The sequence below is a fragment of the Cervus canadensis genome, chromosome 31 (genome assembly GCF_019320065.1).
Source record: "Cervus canadensis isolate Bull #8, Minnesota chromosome 31, ASM1932006v1, whole genome shotgun sequence".
NCBI lineage: Eukaryota > Metazoa > Chordata > Mammalia > Artiodactyla > Cervidae > Cervus > Cervus canadensis.
The window spans coordinates 15,957,706-15,984,126 of NC_057416.1; the positions used below are offsets into that span (position 1 = coordinate 15,957,706).

General features: G+C 38.5%; 1 long non-coding RNA gene across 1 annotated transcript in view; it reads right to left on the reverse strand.

Moving 5' to 3' along the window:
* The window catches only part of LOC122432583, a 156,147-nt gene extending 130,048 nt beyond the window's left edge, over positions 1-26,099 (reverse strand). Inside the window, exons 1-3 of the long non-coding RNA XR_006266883.1 lie at positions 25,985-26,099; positions 25,212-25,285; positions 23,985-24,029 (exon numbers count right to left, since the gene is read on the reverse strand). This is a non-coding gene — a long non-coding RNA (uncharacterized LOC122432583). The remainder of the gene's footprint in view (positions 1-23,984; positions 24,030-25,211; positions 25,286-25,984) is intronic.
* Positions 26,100-26,421: the final 322 nt, after the last annotated feature.

Genomic DNA, 26,421 nt, shown 5'->3' on the forward strand with positions numbered 1-26,421 from the left:
AAACACACTACATTTGAGGAGAAAGAGACTGAGGGCTTAAAAGGCACAGAGTTGAACCCACATTCCCAACACAACATTGAAATATCTATCTATAAATGAACATATTGCCAAGAACATTCAACCATGTAGAAGCTTTCACAATACACTACAAAGATCAGTTACAAATCCGCATCCCAGTAGTTGGAAATGGCCACCTCTCTTAATGCAGAAAGAAACTTTAGTAAAAAAAGAAAAAGTACAATGTCAAGCTTGTACTTTGTACTTGTACAAAGGAGACAAATCAACAAGAAAAAAAAAAGTACAAAGACTTGGATCAGAAATGCTTAGGTATAATCCACAAAATAAAATAGTTATTTCACAGTGTCACCATGAATCAATACACACCTTAAATGTATTCAAATATTTTGTATTTTGCAATAAAGGCTTTTTATTTTGATACTTATGCCTCACAACACATTATGTCCTTCTTAATGTCTCTCTTATTTTTTGCTATTTTATCTTCTGTGGTAAAATTGCTTTATGCAGCAATTAGTTATTATGCAGCAAAAATGTTTGTGGCAAAGATGTCTATAGCAAAGACGTTTACAACAAAAATACCTAGAACTGACAGATGCTGTGAAAATTAATATATATTTGATTCCTAAAATACAAGATGACTGTATTTATATTTCAATAAATTATAGTGTTTCTCACATGCTTCTCTTCCTATGTTATATATTCCTTCTATTACTGTCGTGAGCATCTTGTTTCTTCAAATGGCCTTATCAAATGGCTATACTGATTAGTTAAGAATATCAATAAAGTTTTCTGACTGATCCCTCAATTATGGAATTTACAGTTTGGAAAATGTTTTGGTTAAAACTAATTACCTAGAAAATTTTTACTTCATTATAAAAGCAAATGAATGTTCTATGAATTTGAAAAAATATCAAGTCCATATTATTCCACACACTGCCAACATTGACCAACATGCTCATCCACATTTGTTCCTGGGGTGTTTCTGAACCAAAACCTCCACATCACCTGATTCAGCATCAGGTGATGGAAAGGAAACAAACTGACTAGATATGCATTTGTCAAGCTCTTGGAATTTGGTCTTTCTGATCTGAATGGTTTTACAGGTAGAAGGATCTAAACTCATGTCCAAAATACTCATTCATATTAATGGTAAGAAAAATAAATCTGCACCATTATTTAATCCCAATCAAATAGAGAAATAGATTCTAATACAAAAAATAAGCTTTGCTAGTGCCACCCTTGCTTCAAATGGCAGAAACATTGAAGTTAATTCTCTTTAAAAAGTCAGAAAAGGCAACAGCAAAAAAGAAGAAATATTATTTTTGTTGGTTTCAAAGGAAAGAGCTCAGACTATTTACGTATGTAGGATTTATACCCAAATGTTATCTTCACTAATTAGAAGCTTAAGTCTGTATTTAAAGATTTCCCCAACTGCAAATTTATCCCAGGAGCTGAAGCAGAGAGATTTTAAAAATCTAATTATTTTCTAAATGATTTTCACCAGATGCTGTGTACCTCTGTTTGGTGCCTGGTGCCTAGGAACTCCATATGAAGCCAGGTTAGCTGTGTTCACACACACCATTCTCGGTGGGTTAGCAGCATAATCCGCCCTCTGACTGACGGGAAGGCAGGACTTTTGCAATGTGTAATCTGACATACTGATGCTCACAGTGACGACTGCTGTATGCGGAGAACTCAGACATAATAAAGTCAATTGCCCTTCTCTTACGCGTTTTTCCCTTGTGAAACCATTCTTTCTATACTTTGCTGTTGTTTAGTCGCTAAGTCGAGTCTGTTTTGTGACTCCACAGACTACTGCCCTCCAGGCTCCTCTGTCTACAGGATTTCCCAGGTGAGAATACTGGAGTAGGTTGCCATTTCCTTCTCCAGGGGATCTTCCCAACCCAGGGATCGAACCCACATCTCTTGCATCTCCTGCAGTGGCAGGCAGATTCTTTACCACTGAGCCAACTGGGAAGACCATTAAAATAGGACTATAATCTGTTCTGCTGATAACCAAATTTGTACATAATGTGAGGTTGGCTCTGTCTTCTGCCTAGACTTTTCTTTAACCTGACAGGTGAAAATTCTTATCAGGTGGTGATGGGAGGAAAAAAGTAAAGCAGGATGGAGGGCAAAAACTGTGTTGTGATGTGCCTGGCTGACCGGGGGAAGCACGAAAGATGAGTTCGTCCCCAATTCCCAGCACTGTTCAGACCGAATCTCTCCAGATGCAGCTGGCAGGCTGAAGAACCAGGGCCACCAGCTAACACTACTACAGCTATCCTGAGGGTCAGAGTGAGCTGCAGACCCAGCGTACCTATCTGTAGTCAAACACAAGAGGACCAGCTCCATCAGATGAAGCCCAGATTGGAAAAGACCTGAGACCACACCATAAGGTGACATTACATGACGCTACACTTTATGTGAATCAACAAAGTTCATGGACTCCTATCATTATGATATGGGGATAACAGAAAGGTGACTAGCTGGTTGGTTATAAGCATTTCTGTGCTCTTTGGAAACATATCAGTAATAAATTTCCGGATCGTATTATCTGAAATGCTTCCAAAGACCCCCTCCTAGGATTTTTTTCCACCCCTCCTAGAATCACATGACAGTGTGCTGGTAAGTTGTAATGGGAAATGTACAATCTTATAAATATTATAATACATTCTTTATAGGAGTACCCTTGAAGGTATTTACCATATTACATAACATATTTACTGTGCAGAAAAAAAAAAAATCACCTGGGGATCTTGCAAAAGTGCACACTCTGATTTAGCACGTCTGAGTGGGAGCTAAGATTCCGCATTTATAGCAAATCCCCAGTGATGCTGATGTTGCTGGTCTGTGTACCACACTTTGCATAGCAAGTTTTAATTGATGTCCCATGGAAGAAACTTACTTTGAAAAACTGTGATTGCTGGAGAAACGGTTTGTTTTCACTATAGAGTACTGCAAATTGCACCAAGCTGGACCACAAGAAAATACTAATGTCTGATCATTTTTAACATACATTGGGCAATTTCTTGAAATATAGATACAGTAGAGTAAGGGTGGTGGTTTAGTTGCCAAGTCGTGTCTGACTCTTGCAACCCCACTGACTGTAGCCTGCCAGGCTCCTCTGTCCATGGGATTCTCTAGGCAAGAACAGTAAGAGTACTATATACTAATCAAATTTTTTTTTCTTTGAGTTGATAGCTAGGGAACTTGTAACCAAAATTGTGGGTCCCTTCAGCAAAGTATAGAGAAGCATTTACATGAAATGCATTTCAGGCACTAAGGCCCCTTCCTTTATAAAATAAGAAATTTTTTCAGTTACAAGTCAATGCGAATTGACTCCTGGGTGGGGGGGGGGGGGAATACTGACTTACATATTTTGGTTTAGCTTCTGAAAAGGGGGGAGACAGGAAGTCAAATAGTCACATCAGACCTGTGTTTAATGCACTCTACCTCTCAGTTTTGTTTTCTTCTATGATTATTTCATTCTTAGTGTCTTCCACCTAGATGGTTCCTTGCAGCTCCAAGATTATACGTTATCTTCTTAGCAGTTCCAACATAAAAAGAATTTCTCCATCCAGGAACTGAATTTCATTGGTCTTACTCTGACCAGACAAATGAAGAACACTGGTTACCTAACCCTAGCTCTCTCCCATGCCCTCTCTGGATCTGGGTCAACCCTGTCAAACCCACATTCACTAAGAGTTGGCAAGAGATTATTCTGCAAGGGAAAATTGAGTGTTATTACCAGCAAAAAGATGATGATTCAGAGTCCTTCCTTGTGACACCTACACCCTCAGAAAGCTATCCATCCCCACCCTATTGCTGTCAGCACCGGCTTGGAACTTGCATCGGCCAATGACATGTGAGCAGAAGTGATATGTGCCATTTCTTTGCCGAAGTTCTAAGAATGTGGGCATATCCTGCTATGCTCTCTCATTCCACTGCAATGTCTCAGATAAGATCAGCTCCATTTAGTCTGGGTCCTGGAGTGAGGATGACAGCAGAGTCAGAGCTAATTCATATGAACATGCAATGTGGGCAACAGATAAGCCTTTGTTGTAAGCCACTGAATCCTGGGGTTTGTAATGGAAGCAACTCTCAGCTTAAACTTATTGATAAAACAGGCAAAAATAACAGATGTTCATAATATTGAACATTTCATTCCAACATGCACACTGATTCTTCTTTTCAAACATGCAATTTCAAAAATACCCACACCAAATTCAATGCATATGTTAATTATACATCTAAAATCCACTAACTCCCCCTCCCCCGCCAAAGAAGGGGGTCGTAAAGTCTTGTCCTCTGAACAAGGATTTGCCTCCAGATCCAAGGTCAGGATCTTTGGGTGACAGGAATTTCTCTAGGTCAAGTCCAGATTAGCTTTCACTGGTGGACCAACCTATGGTTAAATGATATATTTAAATATATGAAAATTATATATTTAACTATCCCCAATATACAATGACAGCCCACTCCAGTATTCTTGCCTGGAGAATCCCAGGGATGGGGGAGCCTGGTGGGCTGCCGTCTAAGGGGTCGCACAGAGTCAGACACGACTGAAGCGACTTAGCAGCAGCAGCAGCAATATACAAAATACACAGTTGTGGAAATTTTAAAAAAAAAGCATAATTACAAAACAAAACAAACCCTTCCTCTTGTTTTGAAAAGGAGGTGAGTGAACACAACAGAATAGTAGGAGGTCCAAAGCAAATAAGAATTGGAGCCCTTTCAGGAGAAAGAGCCTCTTAGTCAGCCAGCCTGTCATTTCCAGTTCTCTCTGGAAGAGACAATATGACATCACTGTCACATCCGAGATGGCAATAGATCGGATTCTCCATCTGGGGCTACCCCAACTTACGGGGCTCATTTGGATCTCTACCAGAACATTAGAACAGAAACCTCAAGTGAGAAGTCCAAAGTGACCTGCTTCTTGTCCTCAGGCTTCATTTTAGTTTAGGCTTTTTATGGTAAAGATCTTTATCAGGAGATGCTTGGATGGACTTTTTTTCTTTGTTTTCCTTCATGCTTTTATACAATTTAGTTTTAACTACAGTAAAACTAGCCTCTTTTCATAGAACCTTCGCAAATTAGTCAACACATGCCAAAATTCTGTTATTTTTCTACCATATTATTAATTTCTATCTAGGAAGTATATGGACTGATTTCCAAGGAAATCAGTTAACCAATCTTTGCTTTGCTACAATATCACAATGTTTCAACTGCCAGACCAGGGAGAAGGGTCTCACTAAGCTTCATGTTACTTCAGCTCAGCTGGTGACACAACTGAGATTCTGTGATTTGCAAGATCTTAATTCTATATCTATGCTCCAACCACTAACGCCGAAGAAGATGAAGCTGAATGATTCTGTGAAGACCTACAAGACCTCTCAGAACTAACACCAAAAAAAGATGTCCTTTTTATCATAGGGGACTGGAATGCAAAAGTAGGAAGTCAAGAGATATCTGGAGTAACAGGCAAGTTTGGCCTTGGAGTACGAATTGAAACAGGGCAAAGGCTAACAAGTTTTGCCAAGAAAACACACTGGTCATAGCAGACAACGCAAGATGATTCTACACATGGACATCACCAGATGGTCAGTATTGAAATCAGACTGATTACATCCTTTGCAGCTGAAGATAGAAAAGTGTTATACAGTCAGCAAAATAAGACCTGGAGCTGACTGTGGCTCAGATCATCTCCTTAATGCAAAATTCAGGCTCAAATTGAAGAAAATATGGAAAACCACCAGGCCATTCAGGTATGACCTAAATCAAATCTCTTATGATTATACAGTAGAGGTGATGCATAGATTCAAGGGACGAGATCTGGTAGACAGAGTGACTAAAGGACTATGGACGGAGGTTTGTAACATTGTACAGGAGATAGTGACCAAAACCATCCCCAAGAAAAAGAAATGCAAGAAGGCAAAGTAGTTGTCTGAGGAGGCCTTACAAATAGCTGAGAAAAAAAGTGAAACGCAAAGGAGAAAGGGAAAGAGATACCCAACTGAATGCAGCGTTCCAGAGATCAGCAAAAGAGATAAAAAAGCCTTATTAAATGAATGATGCAAAGAAATAGAAGAAGACAATAAAACGGGAAAGACTAGAGTTCTCTTTAAGAAAACTGGAGATACCAAGGGAACATTTCATGCAATGATGGGCACAATAAAGGACAAAAATGGTATGGACCTAGCAGAAGCAGAGGAGATTAACAAGAGGTGGCAAGAATACACAGAAGAACTGTACAAAAAAGTTCTTATTGACCCAGATAACCATGTTGGTGTGGTTACTTACCCAGAGCCAGACATTCTGGAGTGTGAAGTCAAGTGAGCCTTACAAAGCATTACTACAACCAAAGCTAGTGGAAGTGATGGAATTCCAGCTGAGCTATTTAAAATCCTAAAAGATGATGCTGTTAAAGTGCTGCACTCATTATGCCAGCAAATTTGGGAAACTTAGCAGTGGCCACAGGACTGGAAAAGGTCAGTTTTGATTGCAATCCAAAGAAGAACAACGCAAAGAATGTTCAAATTACAATACAATTGCACTCATTTCACATGCTAGCAAGATTATGCTCAAAATCCTTCAATCTAGGCTTCAGCAGTACATGAATAGAGAACTTCCCGATGTAAAAGCTGGATTTAGAAAAGGCAGAGGAACCAGAGGTCACATTCCAAACATACACTGGATCATAGAAAAAGCAAGGGAATTCCAAAAAAACATCTGCTTCTGCTTCACTGACTATGCTAAAGCTTTGATTTTGTGGATCACAACAAACTGTGGAATATTCTTAAAGAGATGGGAAACCTGTACGTAGGACAAAAAGCAACAGTTAGAACTGGACACGGAACCATGGACTCATTCAAAATTAGGAAAGGAGTATGCAAGGCTGTATATTGTCACCCTGCTTATTTAACTTATATGCAGAGTACATCATACGAAATGCTGGGCTGGATGACTCACAAACTGAAATCAAGATTGCCAGGAGATATATCAACAATCTCAGATATGTAGATGACACCATGCTTATAGCAGAAAGCGAAGAGGAACTAAATAGCCTCTTGATGAAGATGAGAGAAGAGAGTGAAAAAGTTGGCTTAAAACACAACACTCAAAAAACTAAGATCATGGCATATGGTCCCATCATTTCATGGCAGTAGGTGGGGAAACAACAGAATCAGCAACAGACTTTACTTTCTGGGGCTCCAAAATCACTACAAATGGTGACTGCAGCCATGAAATTAAAAGACGCTTGCTCCTTGGAAGAAAACCTATGATAAACCTAGACAGTGTATTAAAAAGTAGAGACATCACTTTGCTGACAAAGGTCCACAGAGTCAAAACTATGGTTTTTCCAATAGTCATGTATGAATGTGACAGTCGGACCATAAATAAAGCTGAGCAGCAAAGAATGGATTTTCGAACTGTGGTTCTGGAGAAGACTCTTGGCAGTCCCCGGACAGCAAGGAGATCAAACCAGTCAACCCTAAAGGAAATCAAACAGTCAATTCTAAAGGAAATCAATCCCGAGTATTCAATGGAAGAACTGGTGCTTAAGCTCCAATACTTTGGCCACCTGATGAGAAGAGCCAAGTCACTGAAAAAGACCCTGATGCTAGGAAATACTGAAGGCAAGAGGAAAAGAGGGTGACAGAAGATGAGATGGTTGAATGACATCACTGACTCAATGGACATGAGTTTGAGCATGTCCAAACTCAGGGAGACAGTGAAGGACAGGGAGGCCTGGCATGCTGCAGTCCATGAGGTCACAAAGAGTTGGACACAACTTAGCAACTAAACAACACCCACCACCATCTTTAGGAACTTTTAAAAAATCAGGTTAGGTTCTATGGTTGAAACCAGAAGAACCAAAATCTAACTGATTTAAGGGAAAAAAATTTGTAAGGTCTGGAGTAGATCACAGAAATAAAGAAAAAGTCAAATAATCAGACTTTAGACAGGATGAGATCCAGGAAGCTCCAGAAATACATGTAGCAGAAAAATGATTTTTAATTTGGGGGAAAGATTTTCTCCAAAGGCAAGAAATGCCTAACACATCCCATGTATTCTCATTTTTATTTTATCTTACTTTATTCTACGTGGCATTTTAAGCTACCAAAACTCCTTTGGGAATAAGATTTAGAATAAAAAATAAATAATATCTAACATACGCATCTAATGAAGAGAATTCAGTTCTTTCTTGACATTGGAGAAGCTCATGGTCTCTCATTTGAACAGAAAAGGACACACGTGGATGTATCATCTCAAATCCGGTTTATCTCAAATCAAACTCTGTGCTTTCCTTATCCTTCCACTATTCTGCTGCTCTGTCTCCCCTAAACCTGCTCTCAAGCTAGTTCTCCTCCTTCGTCTTCTAACTTGGTTCAGCAGCACCAGCAATCAACCCGAACACCTTTTGTATAAACTTTCAAATAAGTTAAATTCATCCCCATCAATATCTACCTTTTCTCCACTCCTGAAAATCATCCAGTGTTGATTCTACCTCCAAACTATCTTTAAAGACTTTTCCTTCCTTTTATGATCCCAATGTCACTGTCCTCCTGAAGGGACCCTACATTTGTTCCTTAGAATGCTTTCTTATTTATTTTGGAATCTTCCCAGATCCCTTAAACAGGATCTAGCATATGATACATACTAGTTAAATAGGTGAGAGAGTAAATAAATACAAGTGTGAGTTTGTAAACTCATAAGAGTAGTAATTATATCTCTCTTGTTCACTGTTATGCCTGCACTTTCTCACACAGTGCCTGACACATGGCATATCTGCAATAAATATTTGAGAATGAATAAATTTGTGAACAAATTACTATGACAGCTTTTCACAGCACCTACAAAACAACATGGAATTTAGGTACAGCATCTCATTAATCTAGATATGAATTTGAGTAATCAAAATGGAAGTTATTGAAGACTTATCAAAATGGAAGTATCTTTTCAATTAGCAAAGTACAGACATTTAGGAGAGAAAGATAGACTTGAGAAGTTGCCTCAAAGAAAAAGCACAGATTTGAAGTCTCATTCATTGTCATTCTTTTCTGCATTTCATGGAGCTTCTATCTGGAACACAAGGAGTAACTTCTGCAAAGGGGATTCTGTGTTAAGACGGATACAGACAGAGGTGAGACTGTAACTTAATGGCAGAGGGAGAATGGTGGTGACAGGTACTTCCTGACTTTGGCTTTACTTCTCCGTGGGGCTTCTATTCCACATACTCCTGGCAATTAGCAGTCCAACAAATCCATCATTAAGTTTTAGGGAAGATGTAGGAACATTCAGTACTAAGTATACTCAATCATTATCCTTCAGGCTGACTCTCCTCTGAGTTAATTAAATTCAAATAAGTATCTTTCCATTCCCTGGGACTTGGGAGGAGGAGTCCAAGGCACTTGAGAAGTCACAAAACAGCCATTAGATGTTAATAACTAAGAACCGTTCCAACCTCTGCTGCTTTCAAATGAGAAGACCAGAAGCATAAAGCTCCACTGGGCATTACTAACTTCCTGAGGCACTCAGCTGCTGAAAATGAATTCTTCAAATAATAGTTTCCTTTTCCAAAATTTAGCTGGATCAGATATTTTTAGTTTAAAGGTCCTAATGAGACTTTGCAGGAACATGCACAGCAAGGGGGGATCCTGTACAATAAATCATTGGAGGCGTGCCACCTTACGGCTGGAAATTGGAATAAATAGCTTTGTTGATTTATAGCAGATTTTTTGCTTACTGGTGGCCCACCAAAGCACATGTTATACAGCAAACTCCATGAGACTCAGAACTGCTTCTGTGTTTCTCACTGCTATCTAGATGGCACCGAGCAAAGCCTGGCAGATAGTAGGTGCTCAAGAAAATTTTTTGAATGGACAAATGTAAGTCTTATCTAAGTACACTGCAATCTTCTCTGGTCAATTTCATCGAAATGGAAGCAATCAGAAGAGTGTCAGTCTTCAGACAGAAGAAATAGAAAGAGGCTATTCTGAAGTGAAAATACTTTTGTTTAGTAAATTCCTTGATGGGGTGGAAATCACAGACTAGCAGCTTGAGGGATAGAGTGAAAGCCTTTTGCTTGAAACATTGCTCCTTGAAGATACATTGCTCTTCATATACAAGGGGTTTTCAAATGTATTTCTCAAGTATTATTTCTATTGCATCTGTCTAGTCTCAGCCCCTAGCCCAGTGCCTCTAAGTTTGAGCTTAATAAATGTACATTTAAAATTGCATGAATGTTTATTTTGGTCAAATTGATCATAAGGTATATGCCCAGAATTTACAACTGTACAGATGTGCGTCTTCCAAGGCAGCCTGTCCGTATCTTTAGTCTTCTTCATGACCAAGGGTTCTGTTGAAAAGAGACTGGATGAACATAATGGCAGAATCAGTAGATGTGATTCTTGGCAGCTCCTCCATCTCCAAAATGAGAGTCATAATGGCACCTAATCACAGAGTTATTTTTACAGACTAGATGATTTCATATATGTATAATATAGAACATTCCCTGACACTTAGGCTTTTAGAAAATGTGATGCATTATTATGTTTGTTGTTGTTACTATTATGAGTCACAGCTTCAATTCCTTGTACCTCGGAAGACTGAGCTGGCTAAGAGGGAGTCAATCAAACTAACAAATCACTGTAGTAAATTAACCAGAATGCTTGGTCTTTTTTAAATTTTTCCTGTAAAACAGGAGTATTTTTACAGAGAATTTCTAGAGACAACATTCCCATCTAAAGCAAGAAATAGACTCTTAATGTTGAACAGTGCAGTTTCTGACTGAGCAGAAAGGTGTAGATACATCAGAGCAGGTGGCCCAAGGCAGACTTTTAGAGCCCGCAGGGCACTGTGTCCCTGACAAATCCATCAAGCAGGACATGTGCTCGGCCTCTGTCCAGAGCCAGGCCAGTTCCCTGTCTACCTCTGCGTTCCTGTTCTTTCCTTCACCTGTTCTTTCCTCCTCTCCACTCACCCTCTCTTCTTCTTATTTCTATTCCTTAGTTAAACTGTGTTTCTTCTTTGGTGAGCTGTGACTGGGAGGATGAGATACATTCCCTCTGTAGGCAAATATCCATAGTATCTACTTTGTGACCCTTGCTATGTTCTCTTAATAATTAACTGGCAGTGCACAGAAGTAGAAGGGAATTCTCCATAGTGCAGTGATTCTCAAAATAGCCTTGGGAGATCTGCTGGGATCTGAGTATTTTTTATCTTGTATTTTAATTTTGATAAAATGCTTTGAAAATTAATATGAGCATTTTCTCAATCATCTAGAGGACCATCTTCTGGTTGTATATTGCTATGAAATTTCAGTACCCACCATAGATATTGTTGCATATTATCACATAGTGATAAATGATCATCTAAAATATTTAGATTAATTTATGTTATATTCTTCCACCTGGGATCAGCAGAATCCTTGAGATTACCTTGGGATTCTGCAACTTTTCAAGTTTGAGAAACAAAAAGACATACTGATAAGACTGAAGGGAACCAGAGTCCATATAAAATAAAAAAGTGAATATGTGGTTTTCAAGAGAGGTAGAAAGTAGATACAAAGAACTCTGAGTGAAATTTATGATGTCTTAATCTTCATTAACAAATACAGAATGAGGTCTAATTATGTACTAGAAGTTCTTAAGTTCTGTCCGTACAGAAACACATAAAACTTTGTTGCTGCCCTCAAAAGTTTGACAACAGAGTAAGACAGTCATAATCAGGGCCTTCACTGTCAGCATTTTTAAAGTGCACAAGTAACACAAACTTCTTCTTTAAAAGAGCTGGAAAAAGCTTCAGAGTGAAGATAATATTTGAATTGGGTCTTGAAGCCTATCTGGACATACATGAGGCATAGAAAGATGGGAGTAGAAATGAGAAAGAAGAGGACATTCTGGCAAAGAAACAGAGGAAAGGTGTCTTTAGGAACTAAGACTTTAGCATGGCCTGAGTTTCAGTTTACTGCAGAGCAGGACAAGAACTTGGAGATGGGAATGGCTACAATTGAAAATGCACTTTGAAACCAGATTTTGAAAACTCTTTTATATCCTATTAAGCAGCTAGATCTTTACTTTGTTGGCAACAGTAAGCACACAGAAGTTTTAAAGCAGGCTAGGACATGATACATATTTTTCCAGGAAATAACAGTCAATAGCATGGAAGACAAATTAAAAGCGCCACAAGAATGGATGCTTTCAAACTGCGGTGCTGGAGAAGGCTCTAGAGAGTCCCTTGGACTGCAAGGAGATCAAATCAGTCAATCCTAAAGGAAATCAGTCCTGAATATTCATTGGAAGGACTGATACTGAAGCTGAAACTCCAATACTTTGGTCACCTGATGCAAAGAGCCAACTCACTGGAGAAAGTCCTGATGCTAAGAAAGATTGAAGGCAAACGGAGAAGGGGGGCAGCAGAGGATGAGATGGTTGCATGGGATCACTGACTCAAGGGACATGAGTTTGAGCAAGCTCCAGGAGATAGTAAAGGACAGGGAAGCTTGGCATGCTGCAGTCCATGGGGTTGTGGAGAGTACGACAGATTGAGTGACTGAACACACAGATTCTGGTTAGTTAGAAGGTTATGACAATACCCCTAGCAGTGGCAAAACCAATGAGAGTCTTTGACTCTGATCTTATGACAGAATTGGAAGAGACAGATACAAAACACTAATTTTATGGGGAAGAAAAATGAAACAAGATTCTGTAGCTTATAGTGCAGAGCCTGAATAGATAAGGAGGGGACTGACAATGAGATAGGAGATTCAACAAAGGAAAAAAAAAAAATTGAGCTGCTGGTTGGCTATGATTGAGAGCAATGATATGGGTTATTATGGAAATGTAGAATGTGACTTGATTTGATTTATTGTGAAAGAACCTACCTTCCTCTCCAGGTATGATCCTTTCCTTGCATCTCACTGACTTTTCAACTCATTTCATTTCAGTTCAAGCCCCCAAATCCCCAATTAATCTGCTTTCTCAAATATCAGCAAAGTGTTGAATCATTAAAACCAGTATTCTCTTTCCAGGCCTCAACTTACTTGCTCTTTTACAGAAACTGAAGGTAAGTATTGATCTATAGCTAAGGCAGCTATATTCTTTATTGTTCAAACAGATATTTCTGATTGTGCAAGAGGCACTATTAATAATTGTATTGGGATAATCCCGAAGAAACCAGAATATCTGGTCTCCTGAGAGTCAGAAATATGCCAGGTCTGGAAATTGTCCCAGAACTGGCAAGTATATCTTGAGAAATAGTAAGGCCACCCAAAGTTTATCTTGAATAACAGTGGAATAAGGAGTCTGATATTTCAAGGACATCAAAAATTGTCCCGTCTCCATCAGTACCGGGCATACTCTGGTGGGGACTGGGGAGGGGGCGAGAACCTTTCCTGAGAAGGTCAGAGGAGCAAATGGAGGTGGGGGTTGGGAGGCAGCATGATAATTTCCAGGCATCCAGGCTAAAGCTAGCTAGAGGATGAAACTTAAAACACCAAAGACAAATAACCTAACTTCCAATTTTGCCCAGTTACCCTAAGAAAGAAAATCGGTCACATGAAGACACATGTTGGCTCCTGCATCCATAAATTACTTGAGTGACACATAAATGTCAGAGTTTTAAATGGGTAGGAAGAGATTTTAGACTCAGATGATTCTGCTTATTTAAAAAGAACTATGCAATAAATGAGGAGAAAACAAGAAGTAACAAGACTGTGATATATTAATTATCTCTTGATTTTTGAGACCAAACAGCATCCTTAGCACTAAGCTAAGACTTACTCATGAAGATTTCTAGTTCTTAATTTCACAACACCTCCCTGTGAAAAAGATAAATATCTGCCTTATAACATTATTTTTTAATCAAAATGTTGTAATTTCTAGCTTTTAAAACCTGTGTATAGAACAGAAGGATTAAAAACAACCATTCCTGGATTTGTACTACAATATGCTAATCTCCACATTTTTAATTTTCCTAAAGCTTGACCATCAGGAAGATATTTGTGATGCCTTTCCAATTTGCAATTTTAAAAGATCAGACTTCTGCAGAGAATATTGATGCTTTAAAGCATTTCTAAGGCTATAGACCATCCGAAGATGGTTTCTTACTGGGCCTAAGAGCCACTTCATTATCATTTAAAAGCAAAGCAAGCTTTAGACTTTGAAAAAGTGCATTTTTGCCAAAATACTGCTAATGCTGACATATTACAGTTTTTTGCCTTTGATTTGTGACAGAAAATGTTTTTTTTTTTAATAGAAATCGTAGTGGTTTATATGTAATTGTTTTTATACAACTAAAGAGTCCCAAATTGTATTTTCTATTTCTATTTTAGCAATTGATCATACACTTTTACCTGCAATTTATAACCCTATATGGCTATCATTTAACTTTAAAAAGTGCCATTAATTTTTTCTGAACTACAGAGAAGTTGGCTACTCTTTCTGTTCAATGAAGGAAATAAGAAAAATAGACATATCAAGTGAGGATCAAAGTGAGAGAATAGAGAGAAAGATCTGAATATAACATTTAAAGTGTTCTATCTGATTGAATTTTACGACAGCGAGAGAGAGAAAAATGCAAAGCCCCATTAAGAAGCCAGTTTAAATATGTGTTATTCATCTCCTAGGCTGGCTGTTTCATAATCTTAATTATTGAAGTATAGCATATAAAAGGCCTTAGCCCTGAATTAGAGTAAGTGAGATGGTAGTTCAATCATCAGGGGGGAAAAAAAACCCTGCTGATTGTAATAAAAACAACAAAATTGCATTTATCTACCTATTAAATGTTCCAGCTTTGTTCCAAAATGAAAGGAAGCAGATAACCAATGCAAAAAAGTAAGGAGGAGGGGAGGGAGGTCCTTTTGTGGGGATAGGGTAGAGAGAATATACCAGTGCTGAGAGTGCCAATTGGACAAACCAAAATCATCGTCTGGATAAGCCTAAGAAATCCTTTAAATATCATTACATTCCTATAAAATCTCACCTACTTGAAGTAAGCGAGATTTGTGATTTGGCTATCTGAAATAGCCAAGAAGTTTTATGATAGTTTAGGCCTCTGGAATTGTTGACGCCTGAAGAGAGAGGGGGGAAAAAAAAAAGAAAATCTTTTCCTTTAATGATTAAGAAAAGACAGGGTTGGATTAAACAGTAACAGAAATAACTTCACACCCACTGCCTAAGATATAATGAACTTAAATTGAAATGTGTGCTTAACCTTGTTCTATGTTCTACCCATTTGGGGGTAAATAATTTAATAATTTATTACTTCAGTAAATAATATTTCTTAGCAAAAGCTTGAGTGCATTGCAAGATAAAAGTTCTCAGATCTAGCTACTTTACCCTGGGGAAATCTAGTTGGTAGATCCATACAGTCATACCCTAAGGTGCAGACTTGTTGAATAAATTGTAGCCATAGCGTCAGGAAGGAAAAAAAAAAAATGAGCCTGCACAAATCTGTTGCTGCAAATCCAAATCTAAAAGTGATGGGGACAATCAAAGAGATAGAGAGAACCTGCTTTAAGAAGTAAAACTCAATTTCCTCTATATCACTATGTCTTTCAATGGTTTTCTGAGAATTCTGAATTGGTTTTTGGTAGAAATAAACTTTTGAAGATTGGCTGTTATCAACAAATATTTTTTCTGCATCTACCATGTGCAAGTAAAACCAATTTTCTTTTAGCTACATCCCCATAGTAGGGTTCCATTGGCAGTTTTCCTTTGTCTCATTCTACAACCATGGATCTCTAGCCATGAGATCTCGGTATTCTTCAAAATACCCCACACACCTATGGGTACAAAAGTTTCACATAATAAGTAATTTTCTGTTTCTCCCAATGACTGAAGTCACTTCCATGGAAGAAGAGATGAAGCATCTCATGAGTTCAGTTGGCATCTGAAACCAGTGATAGGTCTGACATCAGTGCCAAGGGTAGGGTCAACTAACACTCTCAAGGTACCGCCCACCCGGATGAAGAGGGAGACTGGTTGACATATCCCATATTTAGCCAGGCTGGAAGAGCTGCTTTCTGTCTATGGGATTTAGGGAATAGGAAGCTTTGCTTATGGAAGCACATGAACGATGAAAGAAAGAACTCTGGACCAGTTTTGACTCTGTAAGTGAATTTGGGCCCTGCATTTCAAGAAAAAGGGCTTCTGAAGTTTTGACCCTTTTAAGTTCAGTTGCTTGTTCATCTCACCATGAGAGGAATGCACAAAATCAGAAATGCATAAATAAGAGGATATTTGGAGGAGATTGTTGCTCAAAATATATGTATTTTCAGAAAAATTAGCTTTAAAAAAAAGCAATTCCATACAGGAATTAAAATTCAACTGAAAAGACAGACTTCTAGCAGCTAGAAGAAATAGCTTTCATATTAGCTTAGTATCAGTGAACTTAAACCAGATGAATTAAGCTCTTAAAATTATAAAAGCTCTTCTTATAACTCAGTGAATTTAAGAAGGACAAGGGTCTCAGGTAAGGAGTGCTTTGTAAAATGTGTCTCAGTTTTGTAAACTGCTCCTTGGCTTCCAGAATTCGAGGCGTTTCAGATTTTTATAAATGCTCATTCTGTTTAAAATTCAGGTTTACTAAGTTTAGCGTCAGATATAAATTAATTTTAATATTTTAAAAAATCATGCCAGTTGGCCTAGGAAAATAATGTCTTTCCTATTAGAAACTATATCCAGATTTTAAGGACTCAACATCATAAAAATATCCATTCTCCCAAAATTTATCTACAAATTTAATATAATGACAGAAAACATTTTTACATATAATCTGACAAGCTGATTCTAAAATGTATGCAGGACAGGGACAAGGACGGTGGGTTTACTATGAGATAGTGAAGTGAAGTGAAGGCTGCTCAGTTGCATTCAACTCTGAGACTCCATGGTCTGTATATCCCTCCTGGCTCTCCTGTCCACTTAATTCTCCAAGCAAGAATGCTGGGTTTACTATTTCCTTCTCCAGAGGATCTTTCCAACCCAGGGATTGAACCCAGGTCTCCTGCATTGTAGGCAGATTCTTTACCATCTGAGCCAACAGGGAAGCCCTATTACCAGATATGTTGAAACTTATTGTGAAGCAAAGGTAATTAAGATAGCATGATATTTGTCTAGAGATAGACAAACAGATCCAAGAAAGCAGAATTGAAAATACAGGAATAAACTCTCACATTTAGAAATCTAATCCTTCATGCAATGGGCCTTGGAGTACAATGGTAAAGGACAGATTGTTCAGAAACGGTATGAGCACATTTAGTTGTAGATACAAAATAATAAAAATTATATTTCTACTTCACATCCTCTCCATGTGTAACTTTAAGGTAGATTAAAGAATTATACATTTCAGGCAAAAGCACAAGCTTTTGAAAGATAATAAAAAAATATCTCAGGATAGGATATTGGAAAGGACACAAAAGACGACTATAAAATAAAGACTGATAATTACACTACGTTAAAGAAATTCTGATCATGAAAAGAAACCATTAGAAAGTGAAGGGCCAAGCCTCAAATAGCAAGGATGTGTTTGCACAACACACAACCAACAAAGGTTTGGTATGAAGAGCATATAAAGGATTCTTACAAAAGAATTTTTTTAAATGACAAATAATGTAGCAACTGGCGAAAGATAAGGAGTTTCTCAGTAAAGGAAGCACAATGGATGCATCACAGAGGAAAACACGTTCAAACTCATTAGCAACCAGAGGAAAGCAAATTAAAACTACTATAAGAGCATTTCCCATCCACCTGTGGGCATATGTCACTGCCAGTAAAATAAGCATCTCATTTAACTTTGTGCCTTACCGTCTCCATTCTGAAGATGAGGATAATTCTTTTCATCCATATTCCCCACAGTCTGCTCTGTTACTCTACCTTCCTTGGAATTCTAATATCATGCTTCCCTGGTGGCTCAGTGGAAAAGAATCCTCCTGCCACTTCAGGAGACCTGGGTTCGAACCCTGATTTGGGAAGATCCCCTGGAGGAGGGCATGGTAACCCACTCCACTGTTTTTGTCTGGAGAATCCCATGGACAGAGGAGCCCAGCGGGCTCCAAAAGTGACTTAGTGACAGGTTTTCACTTACCATTTCTATTACATCCTTTCCTTTCACCTTTATAACAATTCTAATGAATTTAGCAGGAACCAGGCATTTCAACTTGTGGAAAATATAAAAGGCTTGGAAATGGAAATGGAATTTTCAGACCACCAGATGTCTTTATGCATAAACATAAATAACACTGCCATAAAATTGACCCCAGCCTACCTTTTAAGTAGGAAAATACTCTCCTTTAATTCAACTCCGGTAATTATGGATGATTCATTTGCTACTAATTTGCTGAAAACCAAATTCAGAAAATGCTAACAATACATATATTAAGCCTTAAGTTAATACATGACATTCAACAGAAATCTGTTCAGTCTGAGACTCTTCTTCTAAGGAAGTCTTTAGACTGTGTTTCCTAATCAGTATAATGAGCTTTCTGGAATTTATGAAAACTAAGCCTCCTTTCAGCTCTAAAGTTTCAGCTCTGTGTTTTCACTATTAATGATTGTTTACTTCTATAAAGACAGATTGAATCATTTTTCTTCCTCATCCCGTATGTTTATAGGTATAACTAATGTTCTTTCTTTCTCCATGTCTTTCTCTGTCTCTCTTCTTTCACTCTAGCTCTTATCATCTCTCACACGATTATCCTTTCACTCATTTCATGATTAAAAAAAAAGTTAAACTCAGACAATTTTACTAACTCTTTAACATTGTGAAAAGTAATCCGCACAATACTAAAAAGCACTGCTAACATTCTTCATTAGACAATACCTAGTTACAAATTTAGCCAAATAAGGGTAACCCATACTGGTACTTCTAACCATGATCTATTTTCGCGTACACAATGATACACATTCTCTTTTTATGAACCAATCAACCATCTTCCTGTTATTAGAAATTTGCTCCGTGAAGTCTTCCAGTCATCTTTAAAAGTTCTCAAAGCCATTGATCACAACTTGGTCTGTCAGCAGGAGACCAAACCTCCCTTCCACTTTACTGGCCACTTTGCTCTGGCTCCCTGGGAATTCATCTGCGGAAGAGGAATTCACCTCTCATCTGCCCTTCTTGAGAAGTGCTCTGACCCTGCAAGATGCTGACTCCACATGCTGGTGAAGCCCTGTCTCTGTGGTGACAAAGAATCGTCAGCTTCCAGGTAGAGGTAGAGAGAACGGCTTCCTCTCTAACACATCTCTTACCTTACCATCTGGGCAACGAGATAGTTCTGTTTCTGTGCTCATCTCAATTCTTCATGAAAAAGAGACTGCCCAGGTTCTGGTCTTCTCTAGGGCAATCTAAGGCAGTTCAAGGGGCATGTACAGAACAGACCCCTTTCCCATGAGGGAAGGACAGAACCTCATTCTACCCCCATTTAGAACTTCAAATCCCTCACCTGGAGCTCTCCTCCTATAATTCATCACCCATGTTATTTATCCCTCCAAAAATCTATGTATTTGTAACTCCGAATTTAAAATTCCCCCTTCCTCCTGGACCCCTAAGCTGCTTCTCCCTTCCCCACCCCGCAACCATCCCAGTTTAAAAAAAAAAAAGCTTTGGGTTCCCTGCCTCATATAGCGAATTCCCACTGGCTATCTACTTTACATATGGCGGTGCACACGTTTCAATGCTACTACTCCCTTTTGGTTCTCAGGGAATGCAAAGCCAGTACTTTGTGATGACCTAGAGGGCTGAAACGGGGACGGAGGTAGAAGGGAGGATCAAGAGGGAGGGGACATATGTCTACTTACGGCTGATTCACGCTGATGTATGGCATAAACCATCACAACATTGTAAATTATCCCTAATTAAAAATAGAAGTTATAAAAAAAGGAAAATAAAAAGCTCCCATGCCTGTCAAAGATATAAGCACATCCTAGAAGAAGATAGATCCCTAGCCCAAACATTCCTAGGGAGATTGTTAGCTAATTAATTAGATGGTGTCCCATAAGACATGGAATTTGAACCAGATGAGTGATCCTGGTGGGAAATACTGTCTATCACTTCTAAATGAGAGAGATAAGTTTAGTATAAGTGTTAGTCATTCAGTTGTTTCCAACTCTTTGTGATCCCATGGACTGCAGCCGGCCAGGCCCCTCAGTCCGTGGAATTCTCTAGGCAAGAATACTGGCGTGGGTTGCCATTCGCTTCTCTAGAGGTCTCCCCAACCCAGGGATTGAACCTAGGTCTCCCAGCTTGCAGGCAGATTCATTACCATCTGAACTACCAGGGAAGCCTAAATGAGAGAGAAGCCAGTATTTATCTGCCTTACTGAAAGGTTGAGTCCACCTTCCCATCTAGCTTTCTCAATCCTCTCTTTGTCTACAATGCTGTAACTTTTTCTGACTGCATATAAGTAAGTGCAAAATACTTGAAAATTATACAAAACTGTAAGAAAACTATGTAAAGTCACTTTGAAATGTTATCACACTGGCACAATCTCTGTTAAGATCTTGGCCTCTCTGCTTCATACTCCTTTTATGAACACACAAGTAAATACAGATGAATTTGATCATATTGTACTCCCTGTGTACATCTTTGAAATGTTTAATGTTGTCCTTTTTTTTTACTGCCCCCACTCTTACCAAGTTTTTCATTCCTCATAACATTCTCTGAGAATATCTTTTTGTGGGTATTTCTCTCTCTCTCTGCCTGCAGAGTTGCCTTAAGAATGAGACCACAAGCATTCATGTACCCAACCACCTCACTTAAACTAAAATATTACCAATACAATGGATATTTCTTCTTCATCCTTCCCCCAGTGGCATCTTCTACACTGTATTAACCACTGTCCTAACCTGGGGCTTCTCATTCATGGGAAAGAATCTGTGTGTCATATACCTCTGTGTCCCTCAACAATATATAACACTATCTTAAATGTTTTCAACCTTCATGGAAACGCTCTTTTTTTCATTTAACATGGAGATGAGGAACTCTAGTTTATTCATTTTGTATTCTATGAATACACATCTAGTTATTTATCTGTTCCCTTGTTAAGGGACTTTGATATCATTTTCAGCCTTTTGCTATCCTGAGGTGTGTTGCTGTGAACATTCTTTCCAGGTTGAGAGGTGGTACCGCACCACAGTTTTGGGCACGGATTCCAGTGTCAGATTTCGTGAATTTGATGTATGGCTATCCATTCAGTAGCTGAGCAAACTTGGCAAAGTTGTTTAGTCTCTCTGGGCCTCAGCTTCCCATTTTAAAATGGAAATAATAATGCCTACTTCATAGAAATATTAAGAAGAATATTAGCCTGATGCATATGTAACTGTGATTTTTGTAGGTCAAAAATAGTCAAATATCAGCATTTTCAAATGATGCAATATGACAAAGGAGCTACTATATATAATATGCTTATGGTTGTACCTGTACATAAATTGGAGAAGGAATGGCAACCGACTCCAGTAATCTTACTGGACAGAATTCCACGGACAGAAGAGCCTGGTGGACTACAGCCTATGGGGTTGCAAAGAGTCGGACATGACTGAGCATGCATGTATGCGTGTACATAAATACTCAATAAACATTAATTGTGATGACAATAATGATGATGATGTCTCTTTGTATATTTACATATCAGAGTTCCTTTGGCCTGTGCATGTGGGAACAGAACTACAGGGTCACAGGATCTGTATAAAATCAATGCTTACTTCCAAAATATTCTGCAGAGATTTCCTATCCAAAATATTTCCTATTTTTACCTTTCCCTATGTTTGCTTCTTCTTTAATATATTTCAATAAAATTTATAATATTGTTCATAAAGGTTAAGTTTTTTCCTCCTCTGTCCCCTGCCCTACCCCCTCCTCCTTCCATTGTCAATAAAATATTTTAAAATTATACATTCTAGATATTGATTCTGATATATAACAATTCATTCAATGGTAGCTGTAGTGTCAGTCACTCAATCATGTCTGACTCTTTGCATTTCATGAACTGTAGCAGACAGGCTTCTCTGTCCATGGGATTTTCCAGACAAGAATATTAGAGTGGGTAGCCACTCCCTTCTCCAGGGGATCTTCCCAACTCAGAGATCAAACACAGGTCTCCTATATTGCAGGCAGATTCATGACCATCTGAGCTATGGGGGAAGTCCATTTGATGGTGGGGAGGCTTTAATATTCCAGATTCAAAGGCTCACATCCTCTGATAGTAAGGGTGGAGAGAATTCTGAGACTCTATTCAGGTCTTGTGACTTTTTCATATTTTTGATAGATCATCATGACCTTCCTGAGTCAATGATTAGACAGTCAAATGATCAGACACCATTTTTGCTTTTATTGGTCAGAAAAGCTCTTTGCCACTCTCTCACTAGGATGGCCACCCAGAGGTCTTGAACACTGTTCCTTTGGATTTCTTTTAGCTCCCAAAGGAGAAGAGTCTGCTCTAACCCTGCACCCAGAGGCCCAGAGGGAGCCCTTGGTTTTATTTGCTCTCTGCTACCAGCCCTCTTCTCAGGTGGTCCCAGCAACTGCAAGTGGTGGCTAAATTGAGCTGCCATCTTCCCAAATCCCTCTCTATTATTCTGTATTTTCCTCTCTCCATTCAAAGGATCAAGAGATTCATTCCACTGCATAATATAAGTTCTTTAAGTCCCAAGAACAAGGTTCCACCTAAGAATAGATACATACTGTTGAGAATGGCCAATTAAACCAAAATTTCATTAATTACATGAGCAATGATATGACCTAGGAATTTGTTAGTAATAAGGGAATGCTAAGTTAATATAAGCAATCATTAGTAACAAGCATTGTGAATAGTTTTAGGATAATGCATAGCAAACAATTTAATGCCAAATGATTAAATATTAAAATTAAATAAATGTATTAGAATTAGAAAAGAGATAACTACAAAGAGAATTTCCATAATAAAGCACAGAGTAGAATATTTTTCCAGATATATGTGTATCATATTTGAAAGAAATATAACTATCTAAAATGTAATTCTATCTGTAATTTTCTTAAGCTAGGAATTATTCTCCCTTTTTCATTTGTTCCTAAATCTATCTTTTCCCTATCTACTGGACCTTTTCCCATCAGCACTGAAATCTAATTTAGTGTCTGCCATTCTTAAAAATAAGAACAAAGAGACTGCCTGCAAGCATAGTTTTCTCTCCACCTTTCAAGGCCAACTTTTCTGAAAGCATTAATGAGCTTCCGTCTCAGCTTCGGCGCCCATCCACTCCTAGCCTATCTCAGGACGCCTCACCAGTCACGCGCTCTACACCGAGCCGGCACTCGCTGAGGTCACGTGCCCTCTTCCTCAGGGCACCCTGGAGCCCTCATCTCCATGCACCTCCCGGGAGCCCCCCGCCCACAGCACCGCTCTCAGGCCCTTCTCCCCCTCCAGCGTCTCCTCCTCTGCAATAGTCTCTCTGCCAGACTCTGCTTCTCTCTCCAGCCACAAAGTCCAGCGCTTTCTTTTTCATCTTAAGCACATACATTTTGTTTCCAGAACATTCTAGACTCTTTTCCACAAGCTGTTCCCTCTTCTTGTAAGGTTCTTCCTTAGTTTTTCACATGGAAATACTCACCCAGCTTTTGAAAGGGAGGCCCCCTCTGACCTCCCAGCCTGATAAGGTCCACCTATCATATATTCTCCTTGCAATCAGTGATTGCCTTTCACTAAATATATATAAACACATATACATGTATATGATATTATTGTTATAATTTCGACAAAATAAGCATTCATGTAAGAATGTGTTGGATGTTTATGTCACAACTAAATTCTAAGCTCCATTAAATCATAAACTCTAACTTTCTTATTCATTCCTACATCTCCATAACTAGCATATAGTAGCATAGTAAAATATTACACTTTTTAATTGAATAATTGTATTAAAAAACTTTTTTACATATAACTCATACAGAAAGAACATGTGGAATGAAAAATAAAATAAAAGTTTCCTACTTACAGAGAGATCCATTGGAATCTTTCCTTGGATTGAGAGCATCCTTTGCTGTGAAGAGAAATGGATGTTATGTCCAGATGGTACTCCACTAATACTGGTATAATTTGCCTCACGGTTCATATCATTGAGTTTTTAAAATATTTCAGTATACTGATATATCTAAATGGAAACTTTTATCTGAAATTGGCTGTATTTTCATGTGAGTTTTATCATTCTTGAAGAAGAGGTAAGGTGCTTTCCCATCAGAATGATTTATCATTCTGAACTGTTAGTTGCTCCATCATGTCTGACTCTGTGCAACCCCATGGACTGTAGCCCAGCAGGCTCCTCTGTTCATGGGATTTTCCAGGCAAGAATACTGGAGTGGTTTGCCATATCCTTCCCTAGGGGATAGTCCCGACCCAGGGATCAAACCTGGGTTTCCTGCATTGCAGGCGGATTCTTTACTGTCTGAGCCACTAGGGAAGCCAAGATTCTGAATGACAATTATTCAGAATGTTTAACAATTAAAATTTTTAAGACAGAAGCAAAAAGTCAAGGTAGACTTATGAGAATATTTAATAAAAGCTTCTTCTGTGTTATCACTGATAGGAAGTTTATGTTCTTTCCTATTATAGGATGGGAAAACCTCACTCTGCACAGAAATCTGTGATGTTTCTGATTCAGAATTCTACATACTGTCACCTCCCAAGACAGCAAGACAGTCATTCCATTATATGGGACATTTCCAACTGGGCTGAGAAAGAAACACTGAGACTATTCTTTGGAGAACTATTCAACTCTGGGAAAGGATTATGTAACCTAATAAGTTCATTAAAAATTTTTTTTTTCATTTTATATGTTTCTCAGGAAAAAAGTTCTTGCGTGTAGTCGTTAGACAAGGATCATAATCCTCATTGGTAATATGTGATACTTAGCAGATGTATATTGGCTCTGCTAAATGGCTTGTAAGATGTTAAAATTAATTCTATGAATAATACAATAACATGATTTTAAAACAAGAAGAAAATGATGGGAATAATGAGAATGCAGTATATAATCTTCAAGGAAAAGTTATAAATATGGACTTAAACCATAGGTACACAGACATTTTTATCGTTTTTGCATCCCTATGCCATAATATGAATGCCAGAGGCTCCCGTCCTAAATTATCATTACTGCAGCTTTTGTCTTCTTTGTGCTTAAAGAATTTGAAAGCTGCTATTTCTTACTCTGCTTCAAAGCACCTACCTCAAGGTGGGCATGCTGTATTAATTGAGGTGACAGGGTGCCTGTAATAAGTCACGGCTTCTCCACTCTGTATCCTGTGGATCAGATACATTTTATAAGCCTCAGAAAGGTGGTGATGAGCAAACTTCTTATAGAATTACCCAGCTACAGAACCCATCTAAAATATTTCAGAATATCAGCTAGTTATCTTTCTTTCATTTTCTCTCATTCTTTTACCCTCTTTCCCTTCCTCCCTCCCTCCTTACTCATCCACTTAACCTATTTATCAACCGTCTCTCTCTATATGTACCCCCATCCTATCTCTCCCTAATACGCTGTTTGTCTTTGTAGTACTCATCGCTACCAGCACTAAGTTAGTAAGTGTTAGTCGCTCAGTCATGTCTGGCTCTTTGTGACCCGTGGTCTGTCCATGGAATTCTCTAGGCAAGAATACTGGAGTGGGTCACCATTCCCTTCTCCAGGGGATGTTCCCCACCAAGCAATCGAACCTGGGTCTCCTGCATTGCAGGCAGATTCTTTATCAGCTGAGCTAGCAGGGGAGCCCTCAGCACTAAGAGAACTTCTATGATGCTGGTGATATTCCATATTTGGTAGCAACCAGTGGTTACACTTGAGCAATTGAATTATTTCAAGCTGTTGGGCACTTGAAATGCAGCTAGTGCAATGGAGAAAGTGAATCCTACCTATCCAATTTTAATTAATTTAAATATGCATTTAAGTAACCGATATGGCTAGAGGCTAGGATATGAATATGAACAAAAGGCAACCCTGACCTTTGGAACATCACATTCCAGGGTGCTTTTACTAACAGCATCCTATACCGGATATTTGGAGTTTTCTTGTGTTGGCAAATAGCATGCCCCTTGTCACACGTGAGTTCAACAAACTAAAAAGATAATAGAAAGTCAAGACAGATACAGCAAATTTTATATGCATAAATAGACTCAAGACAGCAACAAAATGCAATGCTAAAAAACACATTAAACAACAGAATGGAGTAAGTAGGTTTAGCCAAAGACATTCATTTTCCCAGTGTTTTATATCCTCCTTGAAATAAATGTTATTGATGGGTCCAGACATTTTTCCAGGCCAGGATCTTCTATCATCTAGTTGTGTGACACCAAACAACTAAACTGATTGTTCTCCATGAGCCCTGAGTGACCAAAACTAGGTGTGGGGTCAATAATCTATAAAAAACTCCTGCTATAAG